We start from the raw sequence: 13904 nt of genomic DNA on the forward strand, positions 1-13904 counted from the left end.
CTCCAGGCTCTGACGCCGTCCCTGCAGAGGTGTTCAAGTCGGGCGGCCCCACCATGATCAGTCAGCTCACCAGCCTGTTCCAGTCGATGTGGGACAGGGAACAACTCCCTCAAGATTTCCGGGATGCAACAATCATCCACATTTATAAGCGGAAAGGAGATCGGCAGTCCTGCGACAACCACCGAGGTATTTCCCTCTTGTCCATAGCAGGCAAGATCCTGGCCCGGGTCCTGCTTGACCGCCTTCTGGAACACTTGGAGCAAGGCCTTCTCCCTGAGAGCCAGTGTGGCTTCCGTGCGGGTCGAGGGACCACTGACATGATATTCGCCGCCCGCCAGCTCCAGGAGAAATGCATGGAGCAGCACCTTGACCTCTGCATGACCTTTGTTGACCTCACCAAGGCCTTTGATACAGTCAGTCGGGAGGGACTATGGAAGGTCATGGGAAAATTTGGTTGCCCCAGCAAATTTATTGCAATTGTCCGCCAGTTCCACGACGGAATGACAGCCAGAAACACATATAACATACAGAAAATTGCACTACTAGGCACTGCACACATCCTACGCAGAACACTTTCCATACAATAACCATCAGAGCATCACAACAAATCACAGCACATACCCAAGGTACACAGGGCTGCGCTCGGTAGTGAAGTGAAAGCACGCTATAAAAATAAAACTACTGAATAATAATAATAATAATAATAATAATAATAATAATAATAATAATCATTCGTTAACGAGTATGGCCATTGCACGAGGCTTAACTGTTAACGGTGCTGTGATCGAACGTGACTTTTTAGCCCAGCTAGAGTTCTACAATGTCTTGTACAGAATTGGCAGCTAAAACCTTTACCAGCAATGGCCGGCTGTAGTTGTAACTGAGCTTCATGTAATTGGGCTGCATGTCGTTTTAAGTCCTCCTGCCGAATTACACTCCCTTCGACATGCCTGACAGATATGATTAGTATGGTGTGTAGCACCACCACCAGCGGCCTGGTTCTCAATCATCGGTCTCACTTTATGACTACGAAGATGACTCTTGAGTCCAGCTTTACTGAAGCAGAGTCTTGCACAGATACTGCATGTCAGCTTCATAGGAAGACTCTTACCATCTGGAAGTGCAACAGCGATTCCGTTCCTGACATCCCTCCTTACTTTCTCATGCGCAACTCGAAATTTCTCAAAAGTAGCAGTCCCCTCATGCACAATCCTTCTCCACCTACTACGGTCAATAGCTATGCCCTCCCATGTGTCAGGAGAGTTGCTAGCATCTCTTAAGGAAGCCTTCAGAAAGTCTTAATACCTCTTTTTTGGTTTATGTGGAAGTCGTTCTCCTTTAGCTAACTCTCCATAAAAGTGTTGTTTTGGCATCCTTGAATCCTTCCTCCTGACCAGATTACCACTCCATCTGAGCCTCGGCTTCAACGCAAGAGCTTCTATACTTTCACTCCGAGAGCTTTCCAGAATCTCAAGATCACTGATGCGGTCCTCCCTTTTAATACCATAGACCCGTCTGAGACACATCTGATGGAAACGTTCCAGTTGTTTAAGGTGGTATCGATATGTGACCCAGGTCTCGCAGGCATAAAGAAAAGAAGAGAGCACACATGCCTTGTACATCTTTATCTTTGTCTTCCGGCATATATCTCACCGACTCCAGAGGCGCCTTTCTAGCCTTCCGAAAGCATCACTTGTTTTCCTAATTCTGTATGAAATTTCATTATCCAAATTGCTATATCTATTAACAGTGCCTCCCAGGTAGACAAAATGATCCTCTACAACAAGTCGATTACCATACACGTAGATATTTGCTTACCAGGGGCAGGTTGATACATGACAACAGTTTTCTTGAGACTGACTGTCAATTCTAAGGCAGTGCAAGCATCAGAGAATACATTCAAAATGTGTTGCATATCGATCTCCGTGTGCGCTACTAGATCACAGGCATCTGCATACAAAAGGTCTCTTATGATAGAGGTAAATACCTTTATTTTTGCAGCAAAGCGCCTGATATTAAATATGCTGTCAGAGTTTCTATTATTGATGTAAACACCATATCTGCAGTTTCTGAACGCAATACTGAAAACCATCGCAAAATATATGGCAAATAGGGTCGGTGCCAGAATATCACCCTGTTACACTACATTTTTTTATTGAGACATTTTACCTCTAACATTAACCCTACCCTTCGTGTCTTCATGAAAAGACCTAACCAAAGCAAGGAACTTTTCAGGACAACCAAGTTTCTGGAGAACTTTCCACAGTGCTTTCTATTAACGGTATCAAAGGCTTTTGTCAGATCGACAAAAACCTGATATTAATCCAGACCCTATTCCACACACTTCTCTTGAAGCTGTCTAGCTGAGAAGATCACATCAGCAGTGCTGCGTCCCACGCGAAAGCCAGATTGACTTTCTGGAAGAACACAATCTGCAACGTGTTTCAGCAGACGATCCAGAAGTACCCTTCATAAAACCTTTCCTACAACAGAAAGCAATGATATTCTCCTATAGTTACCATGATCTTTCCTGTTGCCCTTTCCCTTATATAAAACAACCATTACTGTATCTCTCCAGTCCTCAGGTACAGATTCACTAGCCCATATCCTGCCAAACATACATACATACATACATACATACATACATACATACATACATACATACATACATACATACATACATAACCCTTTTATTTGCGGAACAGATATATTCGCATAAGAAATATATTGATACATACACGACGTTGGTCTATAATTTCGTTTACATATTCCATTTGTGTGTGTGTGTGTGGTGTGTGTGTGTGTACGTGTGCGTGTGGAAGTGTATGCGTGTGTGTGTGTATGTGAGTGAGTGCATGTGCACGTAACATGTAGAGACGATATACATAATGTATACATATTCGTATATGTATGTGTGTGCGTGTATGTGTGTGCGTGTATGTGTGTGAGCGCATATGAGTATCTATGTGTTAAGAGTCGTTTGAATTCATGTGGTGTGAAGCTGTGATATGTTCTGTGTTGAAATTTATATAAGACTTCAACGTCTTAAAGTACATACGGTCTATTTAATTTTATTAAAATTTGATTCCTTATATTTTCTTAAGAATATATATGTACATATAATCTTAGGACAGTTGTATAATTACTTCACATTTCAAACTGACAGTTTGCTGTTACGAACAAAAATCTATTTCAAAAGTATTTACTTTCTTTAGATTTATGTATTTTAGTTTGTTTTTTTTTCGTTGTTTTTTTTTTCTTGTTTGGTATCATTTCTAATTTTCATTGATGTTCCAAATATATAAAAGTAATAATTTAAATGGACATTTGAAGAAAATATGCATTTCCAGTTTAGTAAACTCAAACTTCACATTTATCTACAATATGTTACATATTACGCTGTGTGTGTGTGTGTATAGATAGAACAGTAGCTATATAGATAGATAGATAGATAGATAGATAGATAGATAGATAGATAGATAGATAGATAGATAGATAGATAGATAGATAGATAGATAGATAGATAGATAGATAGATAGATGATGGATGGATGGATAGATAGATAGATAGATAGATAGATAGATAGATAGATAGATAGATAGATAGATAGATAGATAGATAGATAGATAGATAGATAGATAGATAGATAGATAGATAGATAGATAGATGGATGGATGGATAAATAGACAGATAGATAGATGGATAAATAGACAGATAGATAGATGGATAAATAGACAGATAGATAGATGGATAGATAGATAGATAGATAGATAGATAGATAGATAGATAGATAGATAGATAGATAGATAGATAGATAGATAGATAGATAGAGAGAGAGAGAGATAGAGAGAGAGAGAGAGAATCTAACTAATTTTATGAACACGGTAATTAAAAGTTTTATAGTTATATTTTATTACAAAATAATAATTTAAATTGAATTCTATCGCTACTTAAATTTTTATGCCATAACAGGCAACTCACATAAACAAATTCATATGTTTATATGTACATACATACATACATACATACATACATACATACATACATACATACATACATACATACATACATACATCGCTTTTATTGTTTTGTTTCGCTTTGAAAGATTCTTAATGTGAAATTCCGTTGAAATAGATATTGTTGCACTTTGGGATCGTGATGTCACTAATGAAGTTTCCGTTTCCTTTGACTTCGTCTTTAACAAAAGTATTTTGGGAAAATGATTACTCGATTGATTTATTGATTCGTTAACCGACTACTTCATTTATTCATAAATTAATTTTCTAATTGATGATAAATGTGCGTACTTTTATTTTATATATTTCAATTTCTGTATAAACTTCCCAAGCACAACTATATATACATGCATCTATACATACATATACATACATACATAGACACATATATACATATATACAAGCATATATCTCTATATACATATACATATATATATATATATAATATATATATATATATATATATATATATATATATATATATATATATATATATATATAGTGAGAGAGAGACATATATATTATTTCTGTCTCAATTTCATTTGAGCACTTCTGTTTTGCAGTCCTATAAACCCTTTTGTCTCCATAAAAAGAGGTAAAAATTATTTCTTGTCGTATATTTAGACATATACACGGTGGGTGGAAAGTAACTAGACTTTAGAAATGGCTTATAGAATATTTCGTATCACTTAAGTCATGACGAAAACATTTTTTTTTAAACAGACACCACTAATGTTTTTCTTTTATTTTCTTATTGACTTATTTCTTATTTCTTATTTTCCAGATGGCTGGTCACTTGACTGTTCAAGAGCGAGCTAAAATAGCAGCTCGCAATGAAGTGTGGAATTCCATTGTTTCTGTTCAGAGATGGTACCGTGCATGGAAAGGTAAGTATGCAACACCACGTCCAGAGAAACCAAAGTTGTCATACAAAGCTGATGACCACGATCTCTGTGAATGATGCAAGAAGTGGCCATCCAACCCGATCAGCGGAGAACGTGGCAACAGTACAGGAAGTGTTTAACCGCAGCCCGCATAAATCAACACGTCAATCAGTACGTGAAAGTGGACTAACAAGACACACAATACGTACGGAGTTGCCTAAGGAATGGAATTTTTGTCTGTGGAAACCCCATTACATGTAGGAACTAAAACCTGAAGACTGTGACTGCAGAAGTTCAGAAGTCCAGATCCAAGAAGTTCAGATCCAGAATTTCAGAAGTCCAGAACTCCTAGGACTCCAGATCTCACTCTATGTTATCTTTACCAGTGGGGTTACACAAAAGAGGGGTACAAGATAAAACCTCGCGCACTGGTGGACTTGGAGACACGGATTCAAGAGTTTCTCAAAGATATTTCTGACGACGTCCTTCAGAAAGTTGTTCATTCCATCCCTAGCCGTTTGAGAAAACTGGTTGACGCCACCAGTGCTTACGTTGAAATATGAAGATTTACTTTCATTTTCACATGTAATGAAAAACATGTATAATTTGTTTCAATAGATTTGTAAAAGGAACATAGATTTTATTACCAAACTTACTTACAACTATGATGTTGTAGATACAATATGTTCTTTGTCTATCACCTTAACTTCTTGGAGATTTTAGGTAAAATTATACTAATGTATCCTTCTGTTCTAATTTAATTAAATTCTATGTCTTTGTGCAGCTGAAGATTGTTCTACATTTTAAATTGTTGTAATGAAATGATTGCCTTGTTCAATTAAATGGAGTTGCATGAAACGATCGTACTGCATTACGTCTGGATATCCTCGTTGCTTATTCTGATTTTAATCACCTTATTTTGAAATTGTATGGATAATACCGTACTAAATACTGGTGCCTCAACTTAAGTACCATATTAATCTGAATCTAAATATATATATATGTGTGTGTGTGTGTGTGTGTGTGTGTGTGTGTATCTATATGTATATATGTATGTATTTATATATATACATATATACATATATATATATATATACACTTATGTAGGTAGGTAGGTAGGTAGGTAGGTAGGTACATACATATGTATGCGCGTAGGTATAATTTATTGTAAATATAAATACATATGTATGTATAATCATTTTTTTTTTCGCTTAGTCTGAAGGAAATGTCTATTAAAAACTTAATAGATTTGCTTTACAATTTAAACTGTTTCTGTCAATCAGATTAGAGAAAACCATAATTCTGCCAGTGAACGTAGTTGAAACACGACATTTAGAAAAGTATGCTTTAAAATATATATAACAATCGAAAAAAAGAATAACATAGCCATTCAGATACAAGTTTAAAATATTTAAAGCAAACATCGGTTTAGTTTGAAACAATTTTCTATCATGCCAGTAATAAAACTGTTCGCAGTATTCTGTTTTAACAGAATAATGTTATTTCGTTTTCATTGCTTGCTTCCACTGTTTTCTTATTTTCGACGAGTTGACCAATCTAATTTACTTTTGACGCAATTACGTTTGCTTTTGCAATTTTATGTCCGAGATATATTAAAGCCAAATAGCCTCTATAGATTTTAAGTGCGTCGTAATACATAGCGTAATAAAGTATGAAGTGACCATACTGTAGTGTATTAAACGGTAATGAAATGAAGTGTGGTGCCGTTGTGTATATACTATTGTAATATTTATCAGCAAAATATTTAACGCTTCAAATAACTACCTAGGTCAAGTAATTGTAATGTCCTTTATACTAAAGCGAAAAGTCCAAAGTCCTATTGTTGTTGTCTCTGCTCACAACGCTACGTGGAAGTTGATGTACTTTGGTCTTCTTGACTTTGAATAAATTTGTACTGCATAATATATTTTCTATATACTACATGATATAATTTATATATACACATACACATATAACCAGATGATGTGTTGCAGCAGCTGTAGTGTGTTGAAATGAATATAATAGATGCTTCCAGCAGATTAATGGTGGGTTACATTTCAATGTCGAAAGTGATTGGTTACATTTGAATTCGGTAATTAATCAGCGAAATTAATTAATATTCAGCTCTTTGCTATCTTTGCCACCTTTGCAGACCTGATAATATCACAATGAATTGTATTAAGATAGGGCGGCGAGCTGGCAGAAACTTTAGCGCGCCGGGCGAAATGCGTAGCCGTATTTCGTCTGCCGTTACGTTCTGAGTGCAAGTTCCGCCGACGTCGACTTTGCCTTTCATCCTTTCGGGGTCGATAAATTAAGTACCAGTTACGCACTGGGGTCGATGTAATCGACTTAATCCGTTTGTCTGTCTTTGTTTGTCCCCTCTATGTTTAGCCTCTTGTGGGTAATAAAGAAACAAATAAATTGTATTAAGTTAATAACAATGCTTTCAAATTTTCGCATAAGGACATAAATTGTAGGAGATCAGGGTTCGTCTCATGGTTATATATTTTATTCTTAAAGTCAGTATGTTTTCGATATAACTAAGGATATAACATAAGATTTGACAGCTTCAAAATATTGCAATAATTTCAATACTGCTGCATTCTCCTTCACATTATAACCGTTTAAATCGTTACGCTATGTTCATTTTAAACTTTAATATATTATATATTACAACTCGTCTACTTGAACCAGTTAGCTATTTGAACCATTAAATATTTCGCAGCTGTCAAATAGCTATTAAGGTTAAACTCAATTTCATATTACACACCTGTGAGGATTTAATCAAGTTCACTGATTAGTTATCATAAGTTTTGTTCATGCAACATTTTGCAAGGAGCAAATCGATTCTACAAATATTTCCCCAGCACATAGTACCAAATATCCCACCTTCATCTAGTATATGGATCTATTATTGTAACGGCTCAAGTTTCAAGGGTCCACATCTATTCAACACTCAGCGAAACAATCTCAATCTGCAAGTTGTAGGTGTAAACGTCTTCAAGTAACTTTTTGAACGTTTTTTTTTTTTTTATCTAAAGTACCAAATCAATTTACGTTGCTGCTACAAATACAAAGAAGAATGTCTCTACCCAAATAGCGACTTCCCCAGAAACAGTTCCTGAAAGAAAGCCACAAAATAAGTGTGAAATAAAAACCAGTCGCACACTAGAAACAGTGCCTCAAAATGACCACAGCTGCAGTAAAAGTAAGTAAAAGTGTTACATAGTGTGGTGTATTAAAGAGTGGCGGCGCAATGGCCCAGTGGTTAGGGCAGCGGACTCGCGATCATAGGATCGCGGTTTCGATTCCCAGACCGGGCGTTGTGAGTGTTTATTGAGCGAAAACACCTAAAAGCGCCACGAGGCTCCGGCAGGGGATGGTGGTGATCCCTGCTGTACTCTTCCACCACAACTTTCTCTCACTCTTACTTCCTGTTTCTGTTGTACCTGTATTTCAAAGGGCCATAGTGTATCCCCTATTGCAATATTTTGTTGCAGAGCTGCGAAATATTTAATGGTTCAAATAGCTAACTGGCTCAAGTAGATGAGTTGTAATATATAATATATTAAAGTTTAAAATGAACATAGCGTAACAATTTAAACGGTTATAATGTGAGGAGAATGCAGCAGTATTGAAATTATTGCAATATTTTGAAGCTGTCAAATCTTACGTGGTTCAAATAGCTATCCGACGCGAGTAGGTGCGGAATTTACTGAAATACTAGACTACCCGTGACCCATTGGGTCACCGGGAAAGTCTGAGCTTTTAATGTATTATAGATTCCTCTATGCCTGTGTTGAAAACTGGAATTGTTTCATTCTTAAGGAAATCGATGCTCCTTTTGATTCCACCATTGTATATCAGGTTAAGGAAAATAACGATAAAAGTGTACGAGTCCATTGAGTTAAATTGACTAAATTATTATATCGTTGTCTAAGACGCCTTGTGGTATTTAGGGTAAAGGCGGCGAGCTGGTAGAAACGTTAGCACGCTGGGCGAAATGCGTAGCCGTATTTCGTCTGCCGTTACGTTCTGAGTTCAAACTCCGCCGAGGTTGACTTTGCCTTTCATCCTTTCGGGGTCGATTAAATAAGTACCAGTTACGCACTGGAGTCGATGTAATCGACTTAATCCGTGTGTTTATCCTCTCTGTGTTTAGCCCCTTGTGGGTAGTAAAGAAATAGGTATTTAGGGTAATCTATTGGATCTCTGAGTTTATATACTGCGCTGTCACTGAAAAAAAGTGGTTAATATGTGCTACTGACTAATAGAAACATAACCTCCTTGATTCGATCACTACTATTTTGAGAATTTGGATGATTGATATTTGGAAGGAGTATTCTGAACATAGTTGCTTTCAAATCTTGAAAATATGAATGAAGTTAACATATGTTTAGAGACATTTTACATCTAATTTTAAAAAATCAGTTGCCAGCAATGTGTGAATATCGATTGGATGACGAAAACAAATAGAATGTCGGAAAATAAACCTGGTATTTGTATTTGCTAATGTGTTTTTTTTTTATGTTATGGGTTCAAATCCCTACCAGATTCACTTTGCTGTTCGTTCATATGATATCGATAAAACAATTACTGAAGTCAATTTATTGACTATTATCGTGAAGTCGATACCTCAACATGACTAAAACTAGTAAAATAATGATACTTATGTAAGTACAAAGCCAGAAATTTTGGTAATAAGAGTTAATCAATTAAATCGATCTCCAATCCTGGAAGATCAAGTAGCGAAATAGATGTCGGCGAAATTTTAACTCAGAATATAAAGAACTTCAACTGATAACACAATCCATGTCTTTTCGAAGGTGTAACGATTCTGTCTGTAAACCTGAAAATGAATTATATATGCATCGACTTAAAACAACGAATTTTTTCTTCTTTAGTTTTTTAGAGTTTCAGAATATAATTTATTTCTATTTTTTTCGTTGTTCACAGTTTTCTCAAACGCTGTATCAAATTAACTGGAGTAACTACACACGTAATTAATAACAAAGAAATGAAATTTAGTTTGCCTCAGAGCTTAGTTTTACGCTATCAGAAACCTAAAGTTAATTTCGACTTCGTTACTAAGCGACTAGTCTACTAGTTCTAGTAACTATGCTTCTTTGTATAGTACTAACAGCCATTTATATCTATTATATCATTAATGAGATGTTTTCCGAGTCAAAATACATATTTATTATATTGAATGATTGTTATCATTATATATCCCAAAGGGAAGATGTTAAAAATGTTTATCTAATTTGCAAATTTTTTGTGGCTTTGTGTTTTTTATTTTGTTTGGTTTTAGTTTTTTTTTGTTGTTGATGAAAGTAAGAACACCAAAGACAAACAAAATAACTTATTGTATTTTGTGACTGCGACATAGCTTTATTTTTTCCGATGATTTATTACTATAAGAGTTCTATACCGTCGTGTTTTTGTTCACCTTTTATGTTTTCTTTAATATAACAACGAGGTGGTTTGAAGCTGATAACCTTTGTTTCAAACTCAGGTTTTCAACATTGTTAATCATTACACATTGCTTCTATGTTATTTAAACTTCCTTCAATAATGGCAGCGATTTTGCGAGAAAGCTAACTTTGGTCTTATTGACACATCTACTGTTACGTTAATTTTCCAAGTTTCCTCTAATCCTGTTTGAATTTTAAGCAAACTTCATTTCATGACTTTCATCGTCCTATAATGATTCAAGCTTTTGATTTTCTTATATCATTCTAGATGATTTCGTCTGTCGTTATGTTCTGAGTTCAACTTCCGCCGAGGTCGACTTTGCCTTTCATCCTTTCGGGGTCGATAAATAAAGTACCAGTTTTGCAACTGGGGTCATTGTGATTCCTTTGTCCTTGTTTGTCCCCTCTATGTTTAGCCCCTTGTGGGCAGTAAAGAAATATATATTATTCTAGATGATTTGCCGGCTTTGTGTTCAAATTTCAACATGCTTCTATACCATTTTATACATTTCATCTCCATACCAACTGTTAATATATAATTTTGCTCAAAAATCTATTAAATTCTAAACGTTTAAAATATTCATCCTTATGGTCATCGTCTTGTTTTATTCTTATTTGTTTCAGAAATTTTGTTTCCCTGCATATCGTTATTTTAAACGATGTAAAGCTTCCATTTAATTAAATGTAAAACGAAAGTTCTTAACAGACTTAAACATGTATTATTCTTCAACAAGAAAAGCAGAAATGAAATTTTTCTCTCATATTTTACAATGTAGAATTTAAAGAGGTTTTACTCTTGCACTGTCTTAATTCTAAGAATTGGGTTAGTTAGAATTGGTTTTTCAATGGTTTTCTGAATAATCTGAACAGAAAAGATTAATTCAATGCTCCTGCTCGTCTTTGAAGTAAGCTTAAAAACGCGAAATCAAAATATTTGCATTTTTAATATTTTATAGATACAGAAAATGAATGTCTTAAAGTTGTATTGTGTAAGTGGTAAGCCAAGCCCGTAGTTTGATTTCGATTCTCGATTTATGCAATGTTATTTAACTTTTTGGTTTCTCTAATAGCTTTCATAAAGGTAAGACATTCACAATTTGTATATTTATCTCCTTTAATATTTTATGTTCCATGGCAATTCTGCTAGTATACTTACCGTCCTTTATTATACTAGTTCATTGACTGCCTCTAGGATGCCGTGTTTTGCGGTACACCAGATTCTTCATTCTCGTGTTCCAAATAAGTATTTTTACACACCCCAATATATCAAGTTACACCTTCCCATTGCTGATAGTCTACCATAAAATTTCCACTCCAGTAACCACATTCGAGGTCCCTTCGTCATTCTTATCCAATACATGATGCAGCTAAGTTACCCTTATTCTCAGCATTACCATTATTTCCTTCTGTTTTGTTCTTCTCAGTATTTCTATTTATTCAATCCTTAAATGTACTATATTCTACGTAAGTATATTCCTAGAATACATTGTTTTATTTTCATTGCTTTTATATATTGGGTTATCCCATAAGTAATGCGTTTTATTTTTCACTTCTTTTATTTTTCAAAATTAAGATAAACAATTTTTTTTTAATCTAAAATATATACTTCTTCATTTTCTACAATGCTCTTCCATCTATCTGGGAGACTTGCAAGGCCCTTCTTCCAAAATTCACTTGTCTGTTACGAAAAGTACTCGTCCAGTACTGTTCTGACCTCGTCTACAGAATTCATATTTTTCCGTCCAAATGATTTTGAAGACTGGGGAATAAATGATAATCAGATGAAGCTATGTCCGGCAAATATGGTAGGTGGGGTATCGTTTCCCATTAAAACTGCTCCAGCCATTCGAATTTACCCTCGCTGTGTGTGGCCGAACATTATCCTGATGGAAGAATGCCTTTCGTCTTGAAACCAAAGATGGTCGTTGTTCTTCAAGCGCTGACTTAAGCCGCTCAAGCTGCTCGCAGTAAATCTCATTTGTTATCGTTTGGCTTGAGTTTAAACCTTTCAATTTGAGGTGGCTGGAGACCTTCTTTAGATTGGGGTGCTGGTGTTTCTCTTTTCCCTACTCACTATCCTCGGCGCTAGACATTTTTAAAGAGAACCCAGTCCTCGTTACCAGCACTATTCGATCAAAAAAAGGTGCATTTGTGAGACATATGAAAGAAGATCACATATTCGCTCTCTGCACGCGATTAGATTCGGAAAGTTTGTGAGGAAACCATTCATCCAATTTACTGACTTTTCTAATGGCGCGCAAGTGTCGATGAATGGCTGAATGAATAAATCCAAGCTTCTCTTCTAGTTCCCCAACAGTTACGATGGGATTTTGTTCCACCAGGGTTTGCAGGACGGACTCGTCGAGCTCTACAGATCTTCCAGGACGGGGCTCGTCTTCTAGGCTGTAGTTTCCGGCTCGGAATTTCTGAAACCACCGTTGACACTGGCTAACGCTTATTGTCCGATTCCCATATACTGCATTAATATTCCTCGCACTTTCCGTTGCGTTGTTGCCTTTATTGAACTCATAAAGCAAAATGTGCCGAATATGCTTCTTTGTCACTTTCATTATAGCTTTGAAAAATTAACTGTTAAAATCGAACTGCTCTCTTCAAAAATAGAATAAGGACAAGGTAAAATTACTACCTACTTTTATAGCATGTTGATGCAAGTAGTTTATCCCGTCCCCCTCCAATATTTAGCTTATGCAATTTAAAAAACCGCATTATTTAAGGGATGACCCAATATTTTTGCAATGTTTCGTTGCTACTGAGAAGAAAAGATAAATATATCGAACAGTACACAATTTAGTTTTCATACTGATATTTTTTTAGTTTCTAAATGTTACCGAGTCTACCAAATGTTTCACAGGTACATGACCATTGTACATATAACACAAGTGTTCCAGGATTCTAAACCCTTAACGGCAAGAGACTACAAGCTGATTTCGGTGATCGGTGGATTAAATTCTGCTTCATCTTTTCATTAGGGTTCTTGAATAAAACATCACTTCTTTTCCTTCTTCAAAAATATGCGACGATTATACCCTTTCAAAAAGAAACAAGGAACGGCACGAAAAGATAAAATGAAGACATGGTTTGCTATTTCCATATATTGTAAACAAGGACCGCGTTTTTGGTTTTGCTAATTTTTGTTGGATTAGCTCACTGAACGAAGAAACTAAGTCGTAAAATAATTGATCAGATTCATTATTCTTAGTCTAGGAAACTAAATTAGAAGACATCCATAAATTGGAGTCAGTCCACGCTCGTTATTTTGAATTTATTTTCAAATGGAAGATCGATTTTTCTTGGAGATTTATTTACAGCAAATTTAGATGGCTGATATTTAAATTACCAGTAATATCTATGACCTATCGTTAATCAATGTCATCGCATTTGTTATAGAATTTTTTCTATTTGTTGTGGGTTTTTTTTTGTTGTTGATATTATTATTATACGGAAATTTACCCCGATAACCTAGCATTATTTCTAACTCATTTATTTCTTATTTCCAATGTTCACAA

General features: G+C 35.5%; 1 long non-coding RNA gene across 1 annotated transcript; it reads right to left on the reverse strand.

Annotated features, from left to right (window-relative positions):
• Positions 1–5343: 5343 nt before the first annotated feature.
• Positions 5344–13032, reverse strand: LOC118764951. The gene is made up of 3 exons (XR_005000791.1): positions 13022–13032; positions 12025–12034; positions 5344–5551 (listed from the first exon to the last, which is right to left on the reverse strand). It is a non-coding gene; the product is annotated as an uncharacterized LOC118764951 (long non-coding RNA).
• Positions 13033–13904: the final 872 nt, after the last annotated feature.

This window comes from Octopus sinensis, linkage group LG10 (assembly GCF_006345805.1).
Source record: "Octopus sinensis linkage group LG10, ASM634580v1, whole genome shotgun sequence".
In the NCBI taxonomy this organism is placed as follows: domain Eukaryota; kingdom Metazoa; phylum Mollusca; class Cephalopoda; order Octopoda; family Octopodidae; genus Octopus; species Octopus sinensis.